The sequence below is a fragment of the Bufo bufo genome, chromosome 6 (genome assembly GCF_905171765.1).
Source record: "Bufo bufo chromosome 6, aBufBuf1.1, whole genome shotgun sequence".
Taxonomy (NCBI): domain Eukaryota; kingdom Metazoa; phylum Chordata; class Amphibia; order Anura; family Bufonidae; genus Bufo; species Bufo bufo.
In genome coordinates, this window is record NC_053394.1 from 145,457,092 (window position 1) to 145,476,104 (window position 19,013).

A 19,013-nucleotide genomic window follows, 5' to 3' on the forward strand; every position below is an offset into this window, starting at 1 on the left:
TGATACTCCAGCTGCTGTGAAACTATAAGTCCCAGCATGCACACTTACTCAGCTGTTCTTGTAACTCCTATAGAAGTGAAAAGAGGATTCTGGGAATTGTAGTTTCAGAACAGCTGGAGGGCCAGAGGTTGCTGATTCCCACTCTAAGCCTTTGTAGTTCCTGAGCGAAGCAGTTAGGTAGCTTGGCGATACATCGTTAAAGGTGGGCAATCTGTAAATAAGGTGGCATTCCCATGTAGCAACCACTGGCTAAACCTGTTATACTTTGCTACCATCATTTAAAGGGGTATTACCATCTCTGACTTTTCTGTGTATATACCATAAAAGTCTAATAGAAGTAAACTCTGTCTTAAGAACAGAGCTTCATTTACCTACTACAATGGGAAAAAGAGGTATACCAGTCTGGCGGATGCTAAAAGAACACGCTTTTGGCAACTCTCAAATAAAAGGTGCCGTATGGATGTATTTGACATATGAAAAATTCGAAGTGCAAATAGGTGAAATTATCATGGTGGGTCCGCTTCTATAAAATCCCCATCTATTACCACAATCAGAGATCAGCTTGGCTTGGCCAATAGTTCTCCTTGTAGGAAATCCCAGCAATGGGATCTCCTCAATTATCAATAAAGAAACCTGATCTCTGAATAATGGACAGTTTTGCAAACTGGAGGTCTGTATTCATTTTGTGGTCTGGTCTGGGGTTTAAAGTCTAAAGTCTGTTTTGAGGCCAGAAATTTTCCCGTTCTGTGGCTGTGCCTTTTGGCTGTTTTATTTTGTACTTAGTGCTAGGAAAGACTTCATTGTGCTGAAAAAATGATTTACAAGTTCAGGGAAAGATTATTCAAGGTGAAGGGAAAGGATCGGGAGGAATCATTCCACAGCATTTATGTAGAACAGGCTTCAGTAGAGGAGGTTACACCCTGGATAATAGGAACAATCCTATTACACCTTGCTGCACTGACTGGGGATCCAAATTGCCATTATACAGCTCTGTAATTCCAGCAAACCGTTATTGTTATTGGGGTGCAAGTGCTGTTTGATACAGCCATTAACAGGGTTTATTACAAGGAAATATTTCTACATCTTATTTGCCCTTAGTTATATGTTCTAAAGCCCTTTTGTGGAGTGTAGAAGTGGAAAAAAGATAAATATATTTGCCGTTCAGCGGTGCAGTTATTTGTTCTAAAGTATTTTTTTTCGCTTGTATTAGTGGGAAAAAAGGGCTTATTAGCCGTTGTGTGGTGAAGTGCAAAAATGACAGCCCTTTTTGGCGTGTATTAGTGGCACAAAAATTTTTTTATTTGCCGTTCAGCAGTGCAGTTATAAGTTCTAAAGCCTTTTGTGTCGTGTATAAGTGGAAAAAAATAAGGGCCTATTTGCTGTTCAGCGGTGCAGTTATATGTTCCAAAGCCCTTTTTGTGGAGTGCATAAGTGGAAAAAAATAGGGGCCTATTTGCCGTTCAGCGGTGCAGTTATATGTCCAAAGCCCTTTTGTGGAGTGTATAAGTGGAAAAAAGAAAAATATATTTGCCGTTCAGCAGTGCAGTTATATGTTCTAAAGCCTTTTGTGTCGGGAATAAGTGGAATAAAATAAGGGCCTATTTGCCTTTCAGCGGTGCAGTTATATGTTCTAAAGCCTTTTGTGGAGTGTATAAGTGGAAAAAAATAAGGGCTTATTTGCCATTCAGCTGTGCAGTTATATGTTCTAAAGCCCTTTTTGTTGTGTATTAATGGCAAAAGAAAAATATATTTGCCATTCAGCAGTGCAGTTATACGTTCTAAAGCCTTTTTTGCGTGTATTAGTGGCACAAAAAAGTATTTGCCGTTGTGTGGTGAAGTGAGAAAATGACAGCCCTTTTTGGTGTGTATTAGTGGAAAAAAAAGGGCTTATCAGCCGCTGTGTGGTGAAGTGAGAATATTACAGACTTTTTTGGGGTGTTTTAATTTCCTTTTTATTTATTTGATCTAACAGTATGTCAGACAGAGAAGTGCCAAGCCCTGCACAGGGGAGTGGCAGAGGCCTAAATGTTTCTGGTGCAATCACAGGTCGCAGCAGAGTAAGGCGCGTGGCAGCAGCGAGAGGCCTAAGCTCCCGGTGTCATCTAGCGGTCGTGTCTTGACCAGCAACCCAGCGGTTATTGAATGGTTGACTCGATCATCCACCTCGTCCCAAGTGACATCAGACACCCCCAGCCAAGAGTCGGTGGGTTCGTCAGACACAACCCTTAGTTGGCATGGCCCGGGAGCAGGCCCTGTGCCCTCAGCTGTCCTCAACCTGCCTCTGTCCTTTTCTGTTCCCTCAGCCAGAGAAGTATTATATGCTGTTGGCTCAGCCCCACTATACAGCGAGGGCGAGCTACTAGAGGGCGGTCAGCAGCTACTGGCCAGCCAAGATGTGGAGGAGACATCCGCCGCTTCCTCTGCTAGGCGGGCAAGTAGTGATGAGGAGAGTGACATGGGAGCTAGTGTTGCGAGTGGTGAGGCTCCTGACCCAGAGACCATTGAGGAGGACATCAGTGACTTGCAGACAGTACTCGATGATGATGATGTAGCTGATCGCACTTGGCCGGGTGAATTAGGGACTTTATCATCATCGGGAGAAGAGGGTGGCAGCTTGCCCGTGAGGCAGCGGCGTAGCCAGCAAGTCGCTAGCGTGGCCGGGAGTCAGTAGGGTGGCAGCAGTGGGAGGTCGGTAGCCAAGCGTGCTCAGGGTAGACCACCCGCTTCGCAGGAGTCTACCTGCCCAGAAAGTAGTGGTGCATGGGTTCACAGGAGCAGCAGCAGTAGCAGTCAGTCAGTGCATAGTGTTGGGGGTAAAATCAACTACGCGGCGGTGTGGCAGCTTTTTGTTAAGCCGCCGGAGGAGGTGAACATGGCCATATGTAGAATCTGTTGGCAGAAGGTAAAGCGTGGCCAGGGTGCCAACATTGGCACCACAGCCCTATGTCAACATATGACGCGTCACCATAATGTGGCCTGGGAGAACCATGGCTCCGATGTGGTGGTCCAGCCTGCCGCAGCAACCGCTGCATCACCCAGTGGCACGCACCCGATTTCAGGCAGTCAAGGTTCCACCACCTCAGTCGAAGGCAGCTGTCTTTCCTTCCCATCTTCTGCTGGTCCTGATGCTCCTCCTCGTCAGTCATTCCGTCATCAATCGATCACCGAAGCGATTGCCAAGAGACAACAATATGCGTGCACTCATCCAACGGCGCAGAAGCTGAATGTGCTCCTCTCCAAGTTGCTGGTGCTGGAGTCGCTCCTTTTCCAAGTGGTGGACTCTGCACCTTTCAGAGAACTGATGGCTTGTGCCGAGCAGAGGTGGAGAGTCCGAAGACATAATTTCTTTGCGAAAAAAGGCAGTACCAGCCCTGCACACTAATGTAAAACAAAAGGTAGGCCAGTCCTTGAGCCTGTCGGTGTCCGCCACAGTGCACGGCAGCGCCGACGTGTGGAGCTGTAACTATGGTCAGGGACAATACATGTCCTTTACGGCATGAATGTGGTTCCTGCACAGCCACACCAGCAACTTGGCCAGGTGACGCCGCTTCTACCTCCACATTGTCACGCCGTTGGTCCTGCGACAATGTCCGCCTCTGCCTCCTCATCCTCCACCGTGTCCTCAGCCTCAATGGCAGGGACAATTCACAGTGCCCCTCCAGCATACCACATGTGCAGGGCACGGCGGTGTCACGCTGTTCTGCCTGGGCGAACGGAGTCACACAGGGGAGGAAGTGCTCCGTGTCCTTCATCAAGAAATCAAATCCAGGCTTTCTCCGCGACAACTCAAAATCGGAACCATGGTGACCAACAACGGGAAAAACATCCATCCATCTGCAAGACATCCTAAAAATGGCCAGGAAACTTTGCATGCACTTCAGCCACTCGTACACCGCGAAGCACGGCCTCCTTGAGCTGCAGTGGCAGAACAGCATCCCCCAACATAAGCTGATATGCGACGTTTCCACCCGTTGGAATTCCACCCTCCATATGTTGAACCGTCTATAAGAACAGAGAAAAGCCATAAATGATTTGATGATTCAAGCGGACAGGAGTACTCTTCTGTGTAACTTCGATGTCAGCCAGTGGTAGCTCATGCGTGACACCTGCTGTTTGCTCAGGCCCTTTGAGGAGGCCATGTTATTTGTCAGGTGCCAGGACTACGGGATGAACAACGTCATTCCACTGCTTCATGTCCTCGAACAGATGCTGGTAAATCTGGCTGGTCAGGGGACTAGAGACGTGGTGCCTAGATCTTACGGCCACATTAGCCCTGTGGGGGCTGAACTGGAGGAGGAGGACGACATTGGAGCACAAGCAATGTGTAGCAAAATGGGTGGTTTTTACACACAGGTGACAGGAGAGGAGGAGCAGCCAGAGGAGCTAAAGGGCGATGAGGAAGACGAGGCAGAGGACCCAGACACACCATTGCAGTATGCAATGGAGATGGAGGCAGGGAGTCCCTCCGAGTCATTTGCACAAATGGCCCAATGCATGCTCACTTGCTTGCGTAATGACAGCCGAATTATGACCATTCGGCAGAGGGGTGACTTCTGGCTCTCCACCTTGTTGGACTTTTGCTAAAGGCCCAAAATGGGGGCCTTTTTTTTACACCCGCTGAGAGGGAGGACAAACTGAACTACTATAGAGACATCCTATGTAGTCAGTTGACCGCTGCCTATCTGCACCATCGTCCATCCTCTCGCAGGTCTGACCGGGGGGCCCTCTGCACTCATGTTCCTCTGCCATGGCTGCTGTGGCGGGGGGGGGGGGGGGTAGGAGCAGTTCCAGCTCCATCAGCAGCAACTTAAGTCTAGAGTTGCTGATGAGCAGCTTTTTTTTCACCCGCCTAGTCAAGAAACTACTCACCAGCAGCAGCAGCTAGACCTGGAGCAGGACCTGAACAAGCAGGTGGTGGCATACTTGGACAGTACCCTGCAACCCCACATTGAAGATCCGCTGGCCTACTGGGCAGCCAAACTGGATTTATGGCTGCAACTAGCAGAGTTTGCCCTGAAAAAGATGTCCTGCCCGGCCAGTAGTGTGGCGTCAGAGCCGGTGTTTAGTGTGGCGGGGGCCATAGTTACCCCAAGAAGAACTCGCCTATCCACCCAAAATGTGGAGAGACTGACCTTTGTCAAGATGAATCAGGCGTGGATCAGCCAGGATTTTCACCCACCAATGCCTGATGCATCAGACTAGATCATCCATGGTGCCACACCAACACTTTGACAAAAGAGAACGGTTTCTTATGGCTACCTGCCTCAGCTACTATTCTGATGCTGCCACCCGCCTGATGCCACACATCTGATGCAAAGTGCTCCTTTTTTCACCCACCATCTTCAGCTGGTACTCGCATTGCCACACACCTCCCCACTCTGTCACCGGGTCACTCTGTGGTCTCCTGATGCTGCTGCCACTTCCACACTATGTCACCTTGCCACTCTGTGGTCTCCTGATTCTGCTGTCATCTTCACACTATGTCACCTTGCCGCTCTGTGGTCTCCTGATTCTGCTTTCACCTCCACACTATGTTACCTTGCCACTCTGTGGCCTCCTGATGCTGCTGCCACCTCCCCACTGTGTCACCGGGTCACTCTCTGGTCTCCTGATTCTGCTTTTACCTCCACACTATGTCATCTTGCCACTCTGTGGCCTCCTGATGCTGCCACCACCTCCACACTGTCATTGTGCCACTCTGTGGCCTGCTCCTGATGCTGCCGCCACCTCCAGACTCTGTCAATTGGGCCACTCTGTGGTCTCCTCATGCTGCGTCCACATCACCACTATGTCATAGGGCCACTTTGTGGACTTCTCATGCTGTTTCCACCCTCCCCACTTCATGACTGGGCCACTATTTTGCCTTTCGGCCTGGCTGACATCATCATTTATTTGACCCTTTTTCTGATCTGTCAGAAAGAAGGAAAAATGAGACACAACGGATCCTGTCTGTGTAGCAGCTGTAAGGCCTGTATGGTCCCATCAGAATTGGCTTGTGATTTGGTAGCCAAAAGCAGGAGTGGGTACAAAACATAGAAGACATGCAAATATTCCATTCATGTGTCATCTCTGTTTTGGATCCACTCCTGTTTTTTTTTGCATTAGCAATACTGACGGATTACTGACCAAATGCTGACCGAGTGAAGGCGAATGCTCAACAGACAGGATCCGCTTTTTGGGGGTTATTGTTCTGACGGATCAGAGGAAGGGCAAAATAATCAGTGACGTCATCACAAACTTACTGCTGACACCCTCTCCACTCTGTCAGTGGGCTCTACTTGTACAAGCGTTTAATAGAACAGGTTCTGTAGACCTCTATGTCGAATCAGCTGACGACGGTGTAAAAGGACTGCGCTTCTTCTTGGCGCAAATATCGACCTGTAAGGCTGAGTTCATACTTGAGTTATTTGGTCAGTTTTGGCCCCGTGACTGCCCAAATAAGTGAACTGTGCAGTGATTCTAAGAGCGACGCCTGTCATCTGGATGTCATACTGACTCACAGTATTGTTTCACTACCACAGCAGACTCCCTATGCATGTTACTGCAAGGCACAGTGTTCTACTCCACTATAAAGGCTCTCTGCAGCCAGGAAATAGCTGTTTTTTAACACGATTTATGAAAAATTCGCTCGTCTCTAGTCGGGAAGTATGCATGAGGATCTGAACCAAGTGGAGAAGAAAAGGAAAGTGAATAACTGAAATCCGTGGACATGTCACTTGTAAGTCACTGGATTTACATTTGGTATAAAAAATGTGTTCTCTATCTATTTATTAGAAAGTAGGGCCCTGCTCATTAGTACAGCTTCAGAAAACAGGAGGCCCCAGGGAGCAGTGAATACACTCTTTACTCACCGGTCCCTGGACCTCTTCTGCAGATACTGGCACTGCCTGTGTCCTCGTCACATAGAGTCAGGACATAGTGTGCATAGGTGTACACTAAAACCTGATAATGTATGCAACATCATGATGTAGTGCAGCGCTGGCACCAGAACATAGTGTCGAAGTGGCTGCACTACACCACCCCACACACCTTCCACCTAGTACAGGTGCCTGTCTGCCCCATGCCCCCTCAAGTGGACTTCGTCTGCCCCCATGCCACCTCCTTTTTGAAAACTAAAATATGGTCACCCTACAATAGACCTACGATCAGATAGGAACTGACTGTATCATAAAACACTATGATGCAGTCATCTCAGATCAGGGGAGCTGCGGAATGTGGCCGACACACAGACCGTGTTTTCACGCACTGAGCACAGTTGTGTGAATCAAGACTTACCCTTAGGGCCCATTCAGACGAACGTAAGGCCTCCATGCCTGTATTGCGGACCACAAACAGGGTGGAGGCATGGATCGGAAGACGAAAGGAAACACTCGGTAGCGTTTCCGTGAGCTTTCGGGTCCGTGCCTCCGCACTGCAAAAGATAGTCATGTCCTATCTTTTGCTGTATTTTGCGGATCACAGACCCATTGAAGTCAATGGGTCCGCACTGCAATATGGGATTCACACGGCCAGTGCCCGTGCATTGTGGACAGTTATTTGCGTTCTGCAGCACGGAGCCCTTACGTTCGCCCTTAGGGTGTGGCCACATAGGATGGATACACATGGTATTACAATATAGGCAAAGTGGATTCGATTTTACCAGTATAAATTGTCCTGCAGAATAAATCATATACACAGGGTGAAATCTGCAGTGAATTAACTGCACAATTATCATGTATTTTGAGAAATCCGTTGCCAAAATCCTTGGCTGACATTCTGCTGCAAAATACCTCCTGTGCTGACGTACCGGAAGGCCAGATTTACACATCCTTAATCCAGCTGTGTTATCCACTCATATTTCTCACATGAGTCATGGCCCAACCAAGGGTTTAACTGACCCAAAATGACAGCGTCATAGATCTCTATGATACTATGAGCTTGGGTCAGATAAAAACCTGCGGCCGTGCCCTGACACAAGGGAGAAATATGGACAGATAACATGGCTGTAACATGCACATGTGAATCTGGCCTAAGGTTAGGTTCACACAGGTTTTTGCTGGTGTTTTTCTGTACTTGTCGTGGTTTTTTTTTGTGCATTTTTTTGTGTGGTAAAACCGCCAGCTCCATGTGTTAGCTGAAAGTCTATGGAAAATATAAATATGAAACATAGGACACATCAGCGTTTCTTAGCTTCTGGCATTTTTAATAATTAGTCGACTTTTTTTTATCTTTCTGGCGTTTTTTTAAAATCTTTTTTCAAAAACACAACATACTGAAACGTCATTGAAAACACCTCTGGTTAAACACACCGGCCCAAGTTTGACTAATGTCAGTGCGCCTACAAATCTTCTGCACCTTGCTCAACATGGGGCATGGCTTATTAGAACAGGGTGTGGCTTTGTGGGAAAGTGGACGAGGCCTAAGATGTGCTGTTCTATACCATAATTGAGCAACAATTCTGGTTTAAAATTCTGTTTCAAAGTAAAAAAAAAAACAACAGTTGGTGTAAGATTAGACTAAAGTGTCTATTCCTGCACCAGATTTATTATCTAGCCTGAGCCCCCGTGATAAATCCAGTGCAGGTCCAGACTGCCGTCCTTTAGCTTACGCTGTCTATAGCAGTGGTTTTCACACCATGTACCCTCTAGTGACAAGATATTCGAACCAAGTACATCTAAGGAAGTGGACAGTGATAAATGTTAACAAAGCAAGACTATTCTCACGTCTCTATCATAGGTTCTATTCTAAGCTTCTGTCAAGCAGTTCCTTCATATGTCACAGAAAGAATAGTGCAGCATGAGCACTAATCATCCTGTCAAAATGACAGACACCACATTAGGACCCCTGATGGATGACTATTACCATTAAAATTACATTCCACGGTACCAAACATAGAGGAGAATATAGCACCACATATTTACAGTATTATACCAAGTGACATCTCCTTTGATGTTCATGTTCTCTTAACTCATCTTCTCCATTAGGACCAGACCACCATGAAGACAATTTTCAACCATATTTTATCTCTGCAGAGTTTGCCACACAGACATCGTAGGTTCCTACTTTTCCATCATCCTTCCACCTTCTGAACACTCCATCCTACCACCCCTAATACTGTGCCTACTGAGCTCCCAACTACTATAATGCCAAAACAGTACTAGTAGCACACAGATAGTGTCTCCTGCAATAATTATTGACACACAGTGCCCTCAAAAATAATTGCACCAAGCAAATAGTGCCCCTGACAATAACAGTTCTATAAATATAATGTCCCCCAAACATAATTGTGCTAAGCTGATACTGTGTCAGGGTGCCCTACAGTAAGTGCTCCCAAAATTCCCATCAATAGTAATAATTCTCCCAGAGTGCCATTAATAGTAATAATGCCCCTACAGTGCCCCAATAGTAACAATGTCCCCATTATGCACCAGAAGTAATAAAGCCTCCATTGTTCCCATATTAGTTATCATATTCCCTAGTACAAAAGCCCACCATAATGCCCTCAGTAGTAGCAGATCCCACCATAATGCCCCCAATAGAAATAATACCCCCATAAGCATTAATGTCCACCTGTAGCGCCTCCACTAATACAAACGTCACCTATAGTGCCCCAGTAGTAATAAAGCCCAATACAGCAACCTTTGGTAGTTATAAAGCCCACCATAATGCCTCCCTAATAGTGCCCTCAGTAGTACTAATCCCCCTGAAGTGCCCCCAGTAGTAATAAAGCCCCATAATGTGTGCCAGTAGAAACAAATACCCACGTTTAGTGCCCCCAATAGTATAAATGCCCCTTTATAATGTGTGCCAGCAGAAAAAAAAATAATCTTCCAGCAAAGGGAAAACACACAGCAGACTTATATTACGCAGAACAAAAATATAAACGCAACACTTTCGGTTTTGCTCCCATTTTGCATTATGAAACATTTTATACATACACAAGAGACCCATTACTCTCAAATATTGTTCACAAATCTGTCTAAATCTGTGTTAGTGAGAACTTCTCCTTTGCCGAGATAATCCATCCCACCTCACAGGTGTGGCATATCAAGGTGCTGACTAGACAGCATGAATATTGCACAGATGTGCCTTAGACTGCCCACAATAAAAGTCCACTCTGAAATGTGCACAGTTTTGCCTTACTGGGAGGGGGGGGGCAGAAAACCAGTCAGTATCTGGGGGGGCCACCATTTGCCTCACTCAGTGCAACACATCTCCGTTGCATACAGTTGATCAGGTTGTTGATTGTGGCCTGTAGAATGTTGGTTCACTCTTCTTCAATAGCTGTGCAAAATTGCAGGATATTGGCAGGAACTGGAACACGTTGTCGTATACGCCGATTTAGAGCATCCCAAACATGCTTAATAGGTGACATGTCCGATGAGTATGCTGGCCATGCAAGAACGGATGTTTTCAGCTTCCGGGAATTGTGTACAGATCCTTGCAATATGGGGCCGTGCATTATCATGCTGCAACATGAGGTGACGGTCGTGGATGAATGGCACAACAATGGGCCTCAGGATCTCGTCACGGTATCTCTGTGCATTCAAAATGCCATCAATAAAATGCACCTGTGTTCGTTGTCCATAACATACGCCTGCCCATACCATAACCCCACCGCCACCATGGACCACTCAATCCACAACGTTTACATCAGCCAACCGTTCACCCACATGACGCCACACACGCGGTCTACCATCTGCCCTGAACAGTGAAAACCAGGACTCATCCGTGAACAGAACGCCTCTCCAAGGTGCCAGACGCCATCGATTGTGAGCATTTGCCCACTCAAGTCGGTTACGACGACGAACTGCAGTCAGGTCCAGACCCCGATGAGGATGACGAGCATGCAGATGAGCTTCCCTGAGACAGTTTCTGACAGTTTGTGCAGAAGTTCTTTGGTTATGCAAACCGATTGTTGCTTCAGCTGTCTGGTTGGCTGGTCTCAGATGATCATGGAGGTGAACATGCTGGACGTGGAGGTCCTGGGCTGGTGTGATTACACATGGTCTGCGGTTGTGAGGCCGGTTGGATGTACTGCCAAATTCTATTAAACGCCTTTGGAGATGGCTCATGGTAGAGAAATGAACGTTCATTAGCTCTGGTAGACATTCCTGCAGTCAGCATGCACGCTCTCTTAAGTGTTGCGACATCTGTGGCATTGTGCGGTGCGATCAACTGCACATTTCAGAGTGTTCTTTTATTGTGGGCAGTCTAAGGCACACCTGTGCAATATTCATGCTGTCTAATCAGCATCTTGATATGCCACACCTGTGAAGTGGGATGGATTATCTCGGCAAAGGAGAAGTGCTCACTAAATATATTTAGACAGATTTGTGAACAATATTTGAGAGTAATGGGTCTTTTGTGTATGTTGAAAATGTTTCAGATCTTTGAGCTCAGCTCATGCAAAATGGGAGCAAAACCAAAAGTGTTGCGTTTATATTTTTGTTCAGTGTACATTAGTTACAAAATGTAGCTGCATTAAGGTAATCATAGTCTGCCGTTTGCTTTCCCTTTGGTGTAAAAAAACGCACTATAAACGCAGGTATGTCATTGCATTTTTTTGCCTCACCAAAAATGCTGCATACAGTCAGGTCCATAAATATTAGGACATCGACACAATTCTAACATTTTTGGCTCTATACACCACCACAATGGATTTGAAATGAAACGAACAAGATGTACTTTAACTGCAGACTGTCAGCTTTAATTTGAGGGTATTTACATCCAAATCAGGTGAACGGTGTAGGAATTACAACAGTTTGCATATGTGCTTTCCACTTGTTAAGGGACCAAAAGTAATGGGACGGAATACTAATCATAAATCAAACTATCACTTTTTAATACTTGGTTGCAAATCCTTTGAAGTCAATTACAGCCTGAAGTCTGGAACGCATAGACATCACCAGACACTGGGTTTCATCCCTGGTGATGCTCTGCCAGGCCTCTACTGCAACTGTCTTCAGTTCCTGCTTGTTCTTGGGGCATTGTACCTTCAGTTTTGTCTTCAGCAAGTGAAATGCATGCTCAATCGGATTCAGGTCAGGTGATTGACTTGGCCATTGCATAACATTCCACTTCTTTCCCTTAACCACCTCCGGACCGCCTAACGCAGATTCGCGTTCCGGAGGTGGCAGCGCTGCGCACAGTCACGCATATACGCGTCATCTCGCGAGACGCGAGATTTCGCTCCAAGCCGGCCCGCGCATGCGCATCGCGGGTCGGCAAAAGTTAAAGAACAAGTTCGTCACCAGCCTGCCAGCAACGATCATTGGCTGGCTGGCAGGCGATTTTTAAAAAATCCAATCACAAGCCATATAACAGATCATATTAGTAAATATGATCTGTTATATGGCTTCTCTGCTCCTGTGCTGGTCCTTTTCGTCGGTTGGATCCAGCACAGGAGCAGACTGAACTGTGAGTAGCACCAACACTACACCTTAGCCCCAGATCACCCCCCTGCACCCCAATTAACCCTTTGATCACCCCTTTGATCGCCCCTGTCAATCACCAGTGAAAGGAAAAAAAGTGATCAGTGTAAACTGTCACTTTTTTTTTTCCACTAGTATTGGCTGTTAGGTTTTAGGGATAGTTTAGGCCCCTTGGTTAGGTAGTTAGCGTCAGTTAGCGCCCACCCCACCGCACCGCAGTCACTTTTATTCGCTGTTTAGCGTATCGCTAATCAGCATTTGTACTTTTATAGTATCTGTAAGTGATCAAAACTGATCACGGTCAGATCTATAATAGTATTAGTGTCATTTTAGTTCGCCCTCCACCCAAAACGCAGTGTTTGCCCGATCAGGCCTGATCGGTCGCCCACACGTGCGTTCACCCACGCCCGCCCCACCGCAGTGACAAAAAATATATATTTTTTGATCACTGCACATTCATTTTACACGCACTGCGGCGATAAAAAAATCAGTTTTGATATTTTTTATCAACCGCAGCGGCCTCCGGTACTTCGCTAGCCTCCCCTTTGTAAGACAGGTTTGCTTTTTTTCTTGGGTAGTCTCAGGGAATACCCCTAAATTTAGTAGTCCAAAATGTCAAACAGGGGGTATTCTTCTGAAGAGGCCTACAGGATTCTGACCCAGTCGGATGAGGAGTGGGAACCCTCATCTGATGAATCTAGCGGGTCAGAATATGAACCTGTGGAAAGCAGTGGCTCTCTGACCCAAAGTTCGGACGAGGAGGTGGAGGTCCCTGGCAGCACCAGGCGTACCCGGCCCCATGTCGCTAGACCACAGGTTATGCAGGATCCGCTTCAAGAGCAGCAGAGTGGGGCTGTCGCTGCCGGATCACGTGGTGAGGCATACACCAGCAGCGCAGCCCTCCCTGGACCTAGTACCAGCACTGCCGTACAACATGGTGACGTGGCGAGCACCAGAAGGGCAGTTGAAGCTGGTACGGTGGCACGTGCACTAGTTACCCCGTCGCAGCCACCGCAAAGACAGGCCCGTAGAGCCCCTAGAATCCCTGAGGTGCTGGCAAACCCTGATTGGCAGTCACCAACTTCAGCCGCACCTGTAGTTCCCCCTTTCACCGCCCAGTCTGGAGTTCGGGTTGAGACGGCTCAAATCGGTTCGGCCCTGGGATTTTTTGAGCTGTTCTTGACTGCGGAGCTCTTGGACTTAGTCGTGGCAGAGACCAACCAGTATGCCACACAATTTATATCCGCCAACCCGGGAAGCTTTTATGCCCAGCCTTTCCGGTGGAAACCAGTCCAAGTTTCCGAAATTAAATTTTTTTTGGGCCTTCTCCTCAACATGGGCCTGACAAAAAAGCATGAATTGCGGTCATATTGGTCAACGCACCCGATTCATCACATGCCCATGTTCTCTGCTGCTATGTCCAGGGCACGATTTGAGGCCATCCTCCGTTTCCTGCATTTTAGCGACAACACCACCTCCCGTCCCAGAGGCCACCCAGCTTTTGACCGGCTCCACAAAATTCGGCCCGTCATAGACCATTTCAACCAGAAATTTGCAGATTTGTATACCCCCGAGCAAAACATCTGCGTAGACGAGTCCCTAATACATTTTACCGGGCGCCTTGGCTTCAAACAGTACATCCCAAGCAAGCGTGCCCGGTATGGGGTCAAATTGTATAAGCTCTGTGAAAGGGCCACAGGCTATACCCACAAATTTCGTGTCTATGAGGGAAAAGATCAGACCCTGGAGCCGGTCGGTTGCCCTGACTACCTGGGGAGCAGTGGGAAGACAGTCTGGGACTTGGTGTCACCCTTATTCGGCAATGGGTACCATCTTTATGTGGACAATTTTTACACAAGTGTGGCCCTCTTTAGGCATTTGTTTCTAGAACGGATTTGCGCCTGTGGCACCGCGCGAACTAGTCGCGTGGGCTTCCCCCAACGGCTTGTAACCACCCGTCTTGCAAGGGGGGAGAGGGCTGCCTTGTGTAACGAAGAACTGCTCGCGGTGAAATGGAGAGACAAGCGTGACGTTTACATGCTCTCCTCCATTCACGCAGACACGACAATCCAAATTGAGCGAGCAACCCGTGTCATTGAAAAGCCCCTCTGTGTCCACGACTATAATGCGCTCATGGGAGGGGTGGACTTCAATGACCAGATGTTGTCTCCGTATTTAGTTTCCCGCAGAACCAGACGCTGGTATAAGAAGGTGTCTGTATATTTAATTCAATTGGCGCTGTACAATAGTTTTGTTCTCTACAGTAAGGCTGGGAGAACACGATCTTTCCTCAAATTCCAGGAAGAGATCATCGAGAACCTCCTTTACCCAGGAGGTTCCGTGGCCCCATCCCCCAGTGTAGTTAGCCGTCTACACGAGCGACATTTCCCCAGTGTCGTTCCTGGTACCTCAACCCAACCGTCACCCCGAAAAAGATGTCGTGTCTGTAGCAGGAGTGGAATAAGGCGTGACACCCGCTATTTCTGTCCTGACTGTGCTGACCACCCTGCCCTATGCTATGGAGAGTGTTTCCGGAAGTACCACACACAGGTACACCTAGCATAGGGATTGCATCTCACAGGACAGGCACACAGGGCTATTAGGGCCCTTTTACTCTCAGCTGCTGCAAACCTCTCCTTTCACCTGGGATAAAGTGCATAACGTACTTCGCCACATCTTTGGGCGATTTGCGCTTTGCACATTGTCCCATGGGGAAGGAGAGGTTTGTTCTATAAAGGTAAAAAAAACTAAACAAAAAAAAAATTACCGGTAAGTAAAAAAGTTAAAAAAGTTTAAAAAAGTTAATATGTTCTGTTCTAAAGTTAATAAAGTTATTGCTTTGCGGCCTGGTTTTTTCTTTTTTGTTTTGTTTTTTTTACCTTCCAGGTGGACCAACCGATCGACTAGCTGCAGCACTGATGTGCATTCTGACAGAAGCATTGTGCTGCTGTCAGATTACACGCAAGTCGGTGTATGCGGCGCTGCAAGACGAGATTTCTCCTCTGCAGTAAAAGATATGTTTTCCGAGGCATATGAGCTGAGGAGGTGGCGGTGTTCATATACTTTGGCAAACACTTTGTATATATAAAAAAAAAATCCCGGCAATGATTTATTCATCCACATCGATTGATGTGAATGGAGAAATCTGGTTTGCCAGGGCATACGAGCTGAAGTGGGTATGGATGTTGGGCGGAGCTCCTATGTCCTGGCAGACGCCTTTCCCCTCCTTTTTCTTTTTTTGGCAGAGATTTTTTCATCCACATTGATCGATGCGAATGAAGAAATCTGTGCCGTTCATTTTTTTCTTTCAGCCCAGAGGCTGAACGGAAAAAAAAAATCTCATTACCCGTATGCTCAATATAAGGAGAATAGCAGAAACTCCTAATGCTGGGCATACATGTAATGATTGCGGAGACCCTCAAATGCCAGGGCAGTACAAACACCCCACAAATAACACCATTTTGGAAAGAAGACACCCCAAGGTATTCGCTGAGGGGCATATTGAGTCCATGAAAGATTGAAATTTTTGTCCCAAGTTAGCGGAAAGGGAGACTTTGTGAGAACAAAATCCAAAAAATCAATTTCCGCTAACTTGTGCCAAAATTTTTTTTTTTCAATGAACTCGCCATGCCCCTCATTGAATACCTTGGGGTGTCTTCTTTCCAAAATGGGGTCACATGTGGGGTATTTATACTGCCCTGGCATTTTAGGGGCCCCAAAGCGTGAGAAGAAGTCTGGTATCCAAATGTCTAAAAATGCCCTCCTAAAAGGAATTTGGGCCCCTTTGCCCACCTAGGCTGCAAAAAAGTGTCACACATGTGGTATCTCCGTATTCAGCAGAAGTTGGGGAATATGTTTTGGGGTGTCATTTTACATATACCCATGCTGGGTGAGATAAATATCTTGGTCAAATGCCAACTTTGTATAAAAAAAATGGGAAAAGTTGTCTTTTGCCAAGATATTTCTCTCACCCAGCATGGGTATATGTAAAATGACACCCCAAAACACATTCCTTACCTTCTCCTGAGTACGGAGATACCAGATGTGTGACACTTTTTTGCAGCCTAGCTGGGCAAAGGGGCCCACATTCCAAAGAGCACCTTTCAGATTTCACAGGTCATTTACCTACTTACCAGACATTAGGGCCCCTGGAAAATGCCAGGGCAGTATAACTGCCCCACAAGTGACCCCATTTTGGAAAGAAGACACCCCAAGGTATTCCGTGAGGGGCATGGCAAGTTCCTAGAATTTTTTATTTTTTGTCACAAGTTAGTGGAAAATGATGATTTTTTTTTTTTTTTTTCATACAAAGTCTCCTATTCCACTAACTTGTGACAAAAAAAAAAAATTTCCATGAACTCACTATGCCCATCAGCGAATACCTTGGGGTCTCTTCTTTCCAAAATGGGGTCACTTGTGGGGTAGTTATACTGCCCTGGCATTCTAGGGGCCCAAATGTGTGGTAAGGAGTTTGAAATCAAATTCAGTAAAAAATGACCTGTGAAATCCGAAAGGTGCTCTTTGGAATATGGGCCCCTTTGCCCACCTAGGCTGCAAAAAAGTGTCACACATCTGGTATCTCTGTACTCAGGAGAAGGTGGGGAATGTGTTTTGGGGTGTCATTTTATATATACCCATGCTGGGTGAGAGAAATATCTTGGCAAAAGACAACTTTTCCCATTTTTTTATATAAAGTTGTCATTTGACCAAGATATTTATCTCACCCAGCATGGGTATATGTAAAAAGACACCCCAAAACACATTCCTCAACTTCTCCTGAGTACAGCAATACCACATGTGTGACACTTTTTTGCAGCCTAGGTGGGCAAAGGGGCCCATATTCCAAAGAGCACCTTTCGGATTTCACTCATCATTTTTTACAGAATTTGATTTCAAACTCCTTACCACACATTTGGGCCCCTAGAATGCCAGGGCAGTATAACTACCCCACAAGTGACCCCATTTTGGAAAGAAGAGACCCCAAGGTATTCGCTGATGGGCATAGTGAGTTCATGGAAGTTTTTATTTTTTGTCACAAGTTAGTGGAATATGAGACTTTGTATGAAAAAAAAAAAAAAAATAAATCATCATTTTCCACTAACTTGTGACAAAAAATAAAAAATTCTAGGAACTCGCCATGCCCCTCACGGAATAGCTTGGGGTGTCTTCTTTCCAAAATGGGGTCACTTGTGGGGTAGTTATACTGCCCTGGCATTCTAGGGGCCCAAATGTGTGGTAAGGAGTTTGAAATCAAATTCTGTAAAAAATGACGAGTGAAATCCGAAAGGTGCTCTTTGGAATATGGGCCCCTTTGCCCACCTAGGCTGCAAAAAAGTGTCACACATCTGGTATCTCCGTACTCAGGAGAAGGTGGGGAATGTGTTTTGGGGTGTCATTTTACATATACCCATGCTGGGTGAGAGAAATATCTTGGCAAAAGACAACTTTTCCCATTTTTTTATACAAAGTTGTCATTTGACCAAGATATTTATCTCACCCAGCATGGGTATATGTAAAAAGACACCCCAAAACACATTCCTCAACTTCTCCTGAGTACGGGGATACCAGATGTGTGACACTTTTTTGCAGCCTAGGTGGGCAAAGGGGCCCACATTCCAAAGAGCACCTTTTGGATTTCATAGGTCATTTTTTACTGAATTTGATTTCAAACTCCTTACCACACATTTGGGCCCCTAGAATGCCAGGGCAGTATAACTACCCCACAAGTGACCCCATTTTGGAAAGAAGAGACCCCAAGGTATTCGCTGATGGGCATAGTGAGTTCATGGAAGTTTTTATTTTTTGTCACAAGTTAGTGGAATATGAGACTTTGTATGAAAAAAAAATCAAAAAAAAAAATCATCATTTTCCACTAACTTGTGACAAAAAATAAAAAATTCTAGGAACTCGCCATGCCCCTCACGGAATAGCTTGGGGTGTCTTCTTTCCAAAATGGGGTCACTTGTGGGGTAGTTATACTGCCCTGGCATTCTAGGGGCCCAAATGTGTGGTAAGGAGTTTGAAATCAAATTCTGTAAAAAATGATGAGTGAAATCCGAAAGGTGCTCTTTGGAATATGGGCCCCTTTGCCCACCTAGGCTGCAAAAAAGTGTCACACATCTGGTATCTCCGTACTCAGGAGAAGGTGGGGAATGTGTTTTGGGGTGTCATTTTATATATACCCATGCTGGGTGAGAGAAATATCTTGGCAAAAGACAACTTTTCCCATTTTTTTATACAAAGTTGTCATTTGACCAAGATATTTATCTCACCCAGCATGGGTATATGTAAAAAGACACCCCAAAACACATTCCTCAACTTCTCCTGAGTACGGGGATACCAGATGTGTGACACTTTTTTGCAGCCTAGGTGGGCAAAGGGGCCCATATTCCAAAGAGCACCTTTCGGATTTCACAGGTCATTTTTTACTGAATTTGATTTCAAACTCTTTACCACACATTTGGGCCCCTAGAATGCCAGGGCAGTATAACTACCCCACAAGTGACCCCATTTTGGAAAGAAGAGACCCCAAGGTATTCGCTGATGGGCATAGTGAGTTCATAGAACTTTTTATTTTTTGTCACAAGTTAGTGGAATATG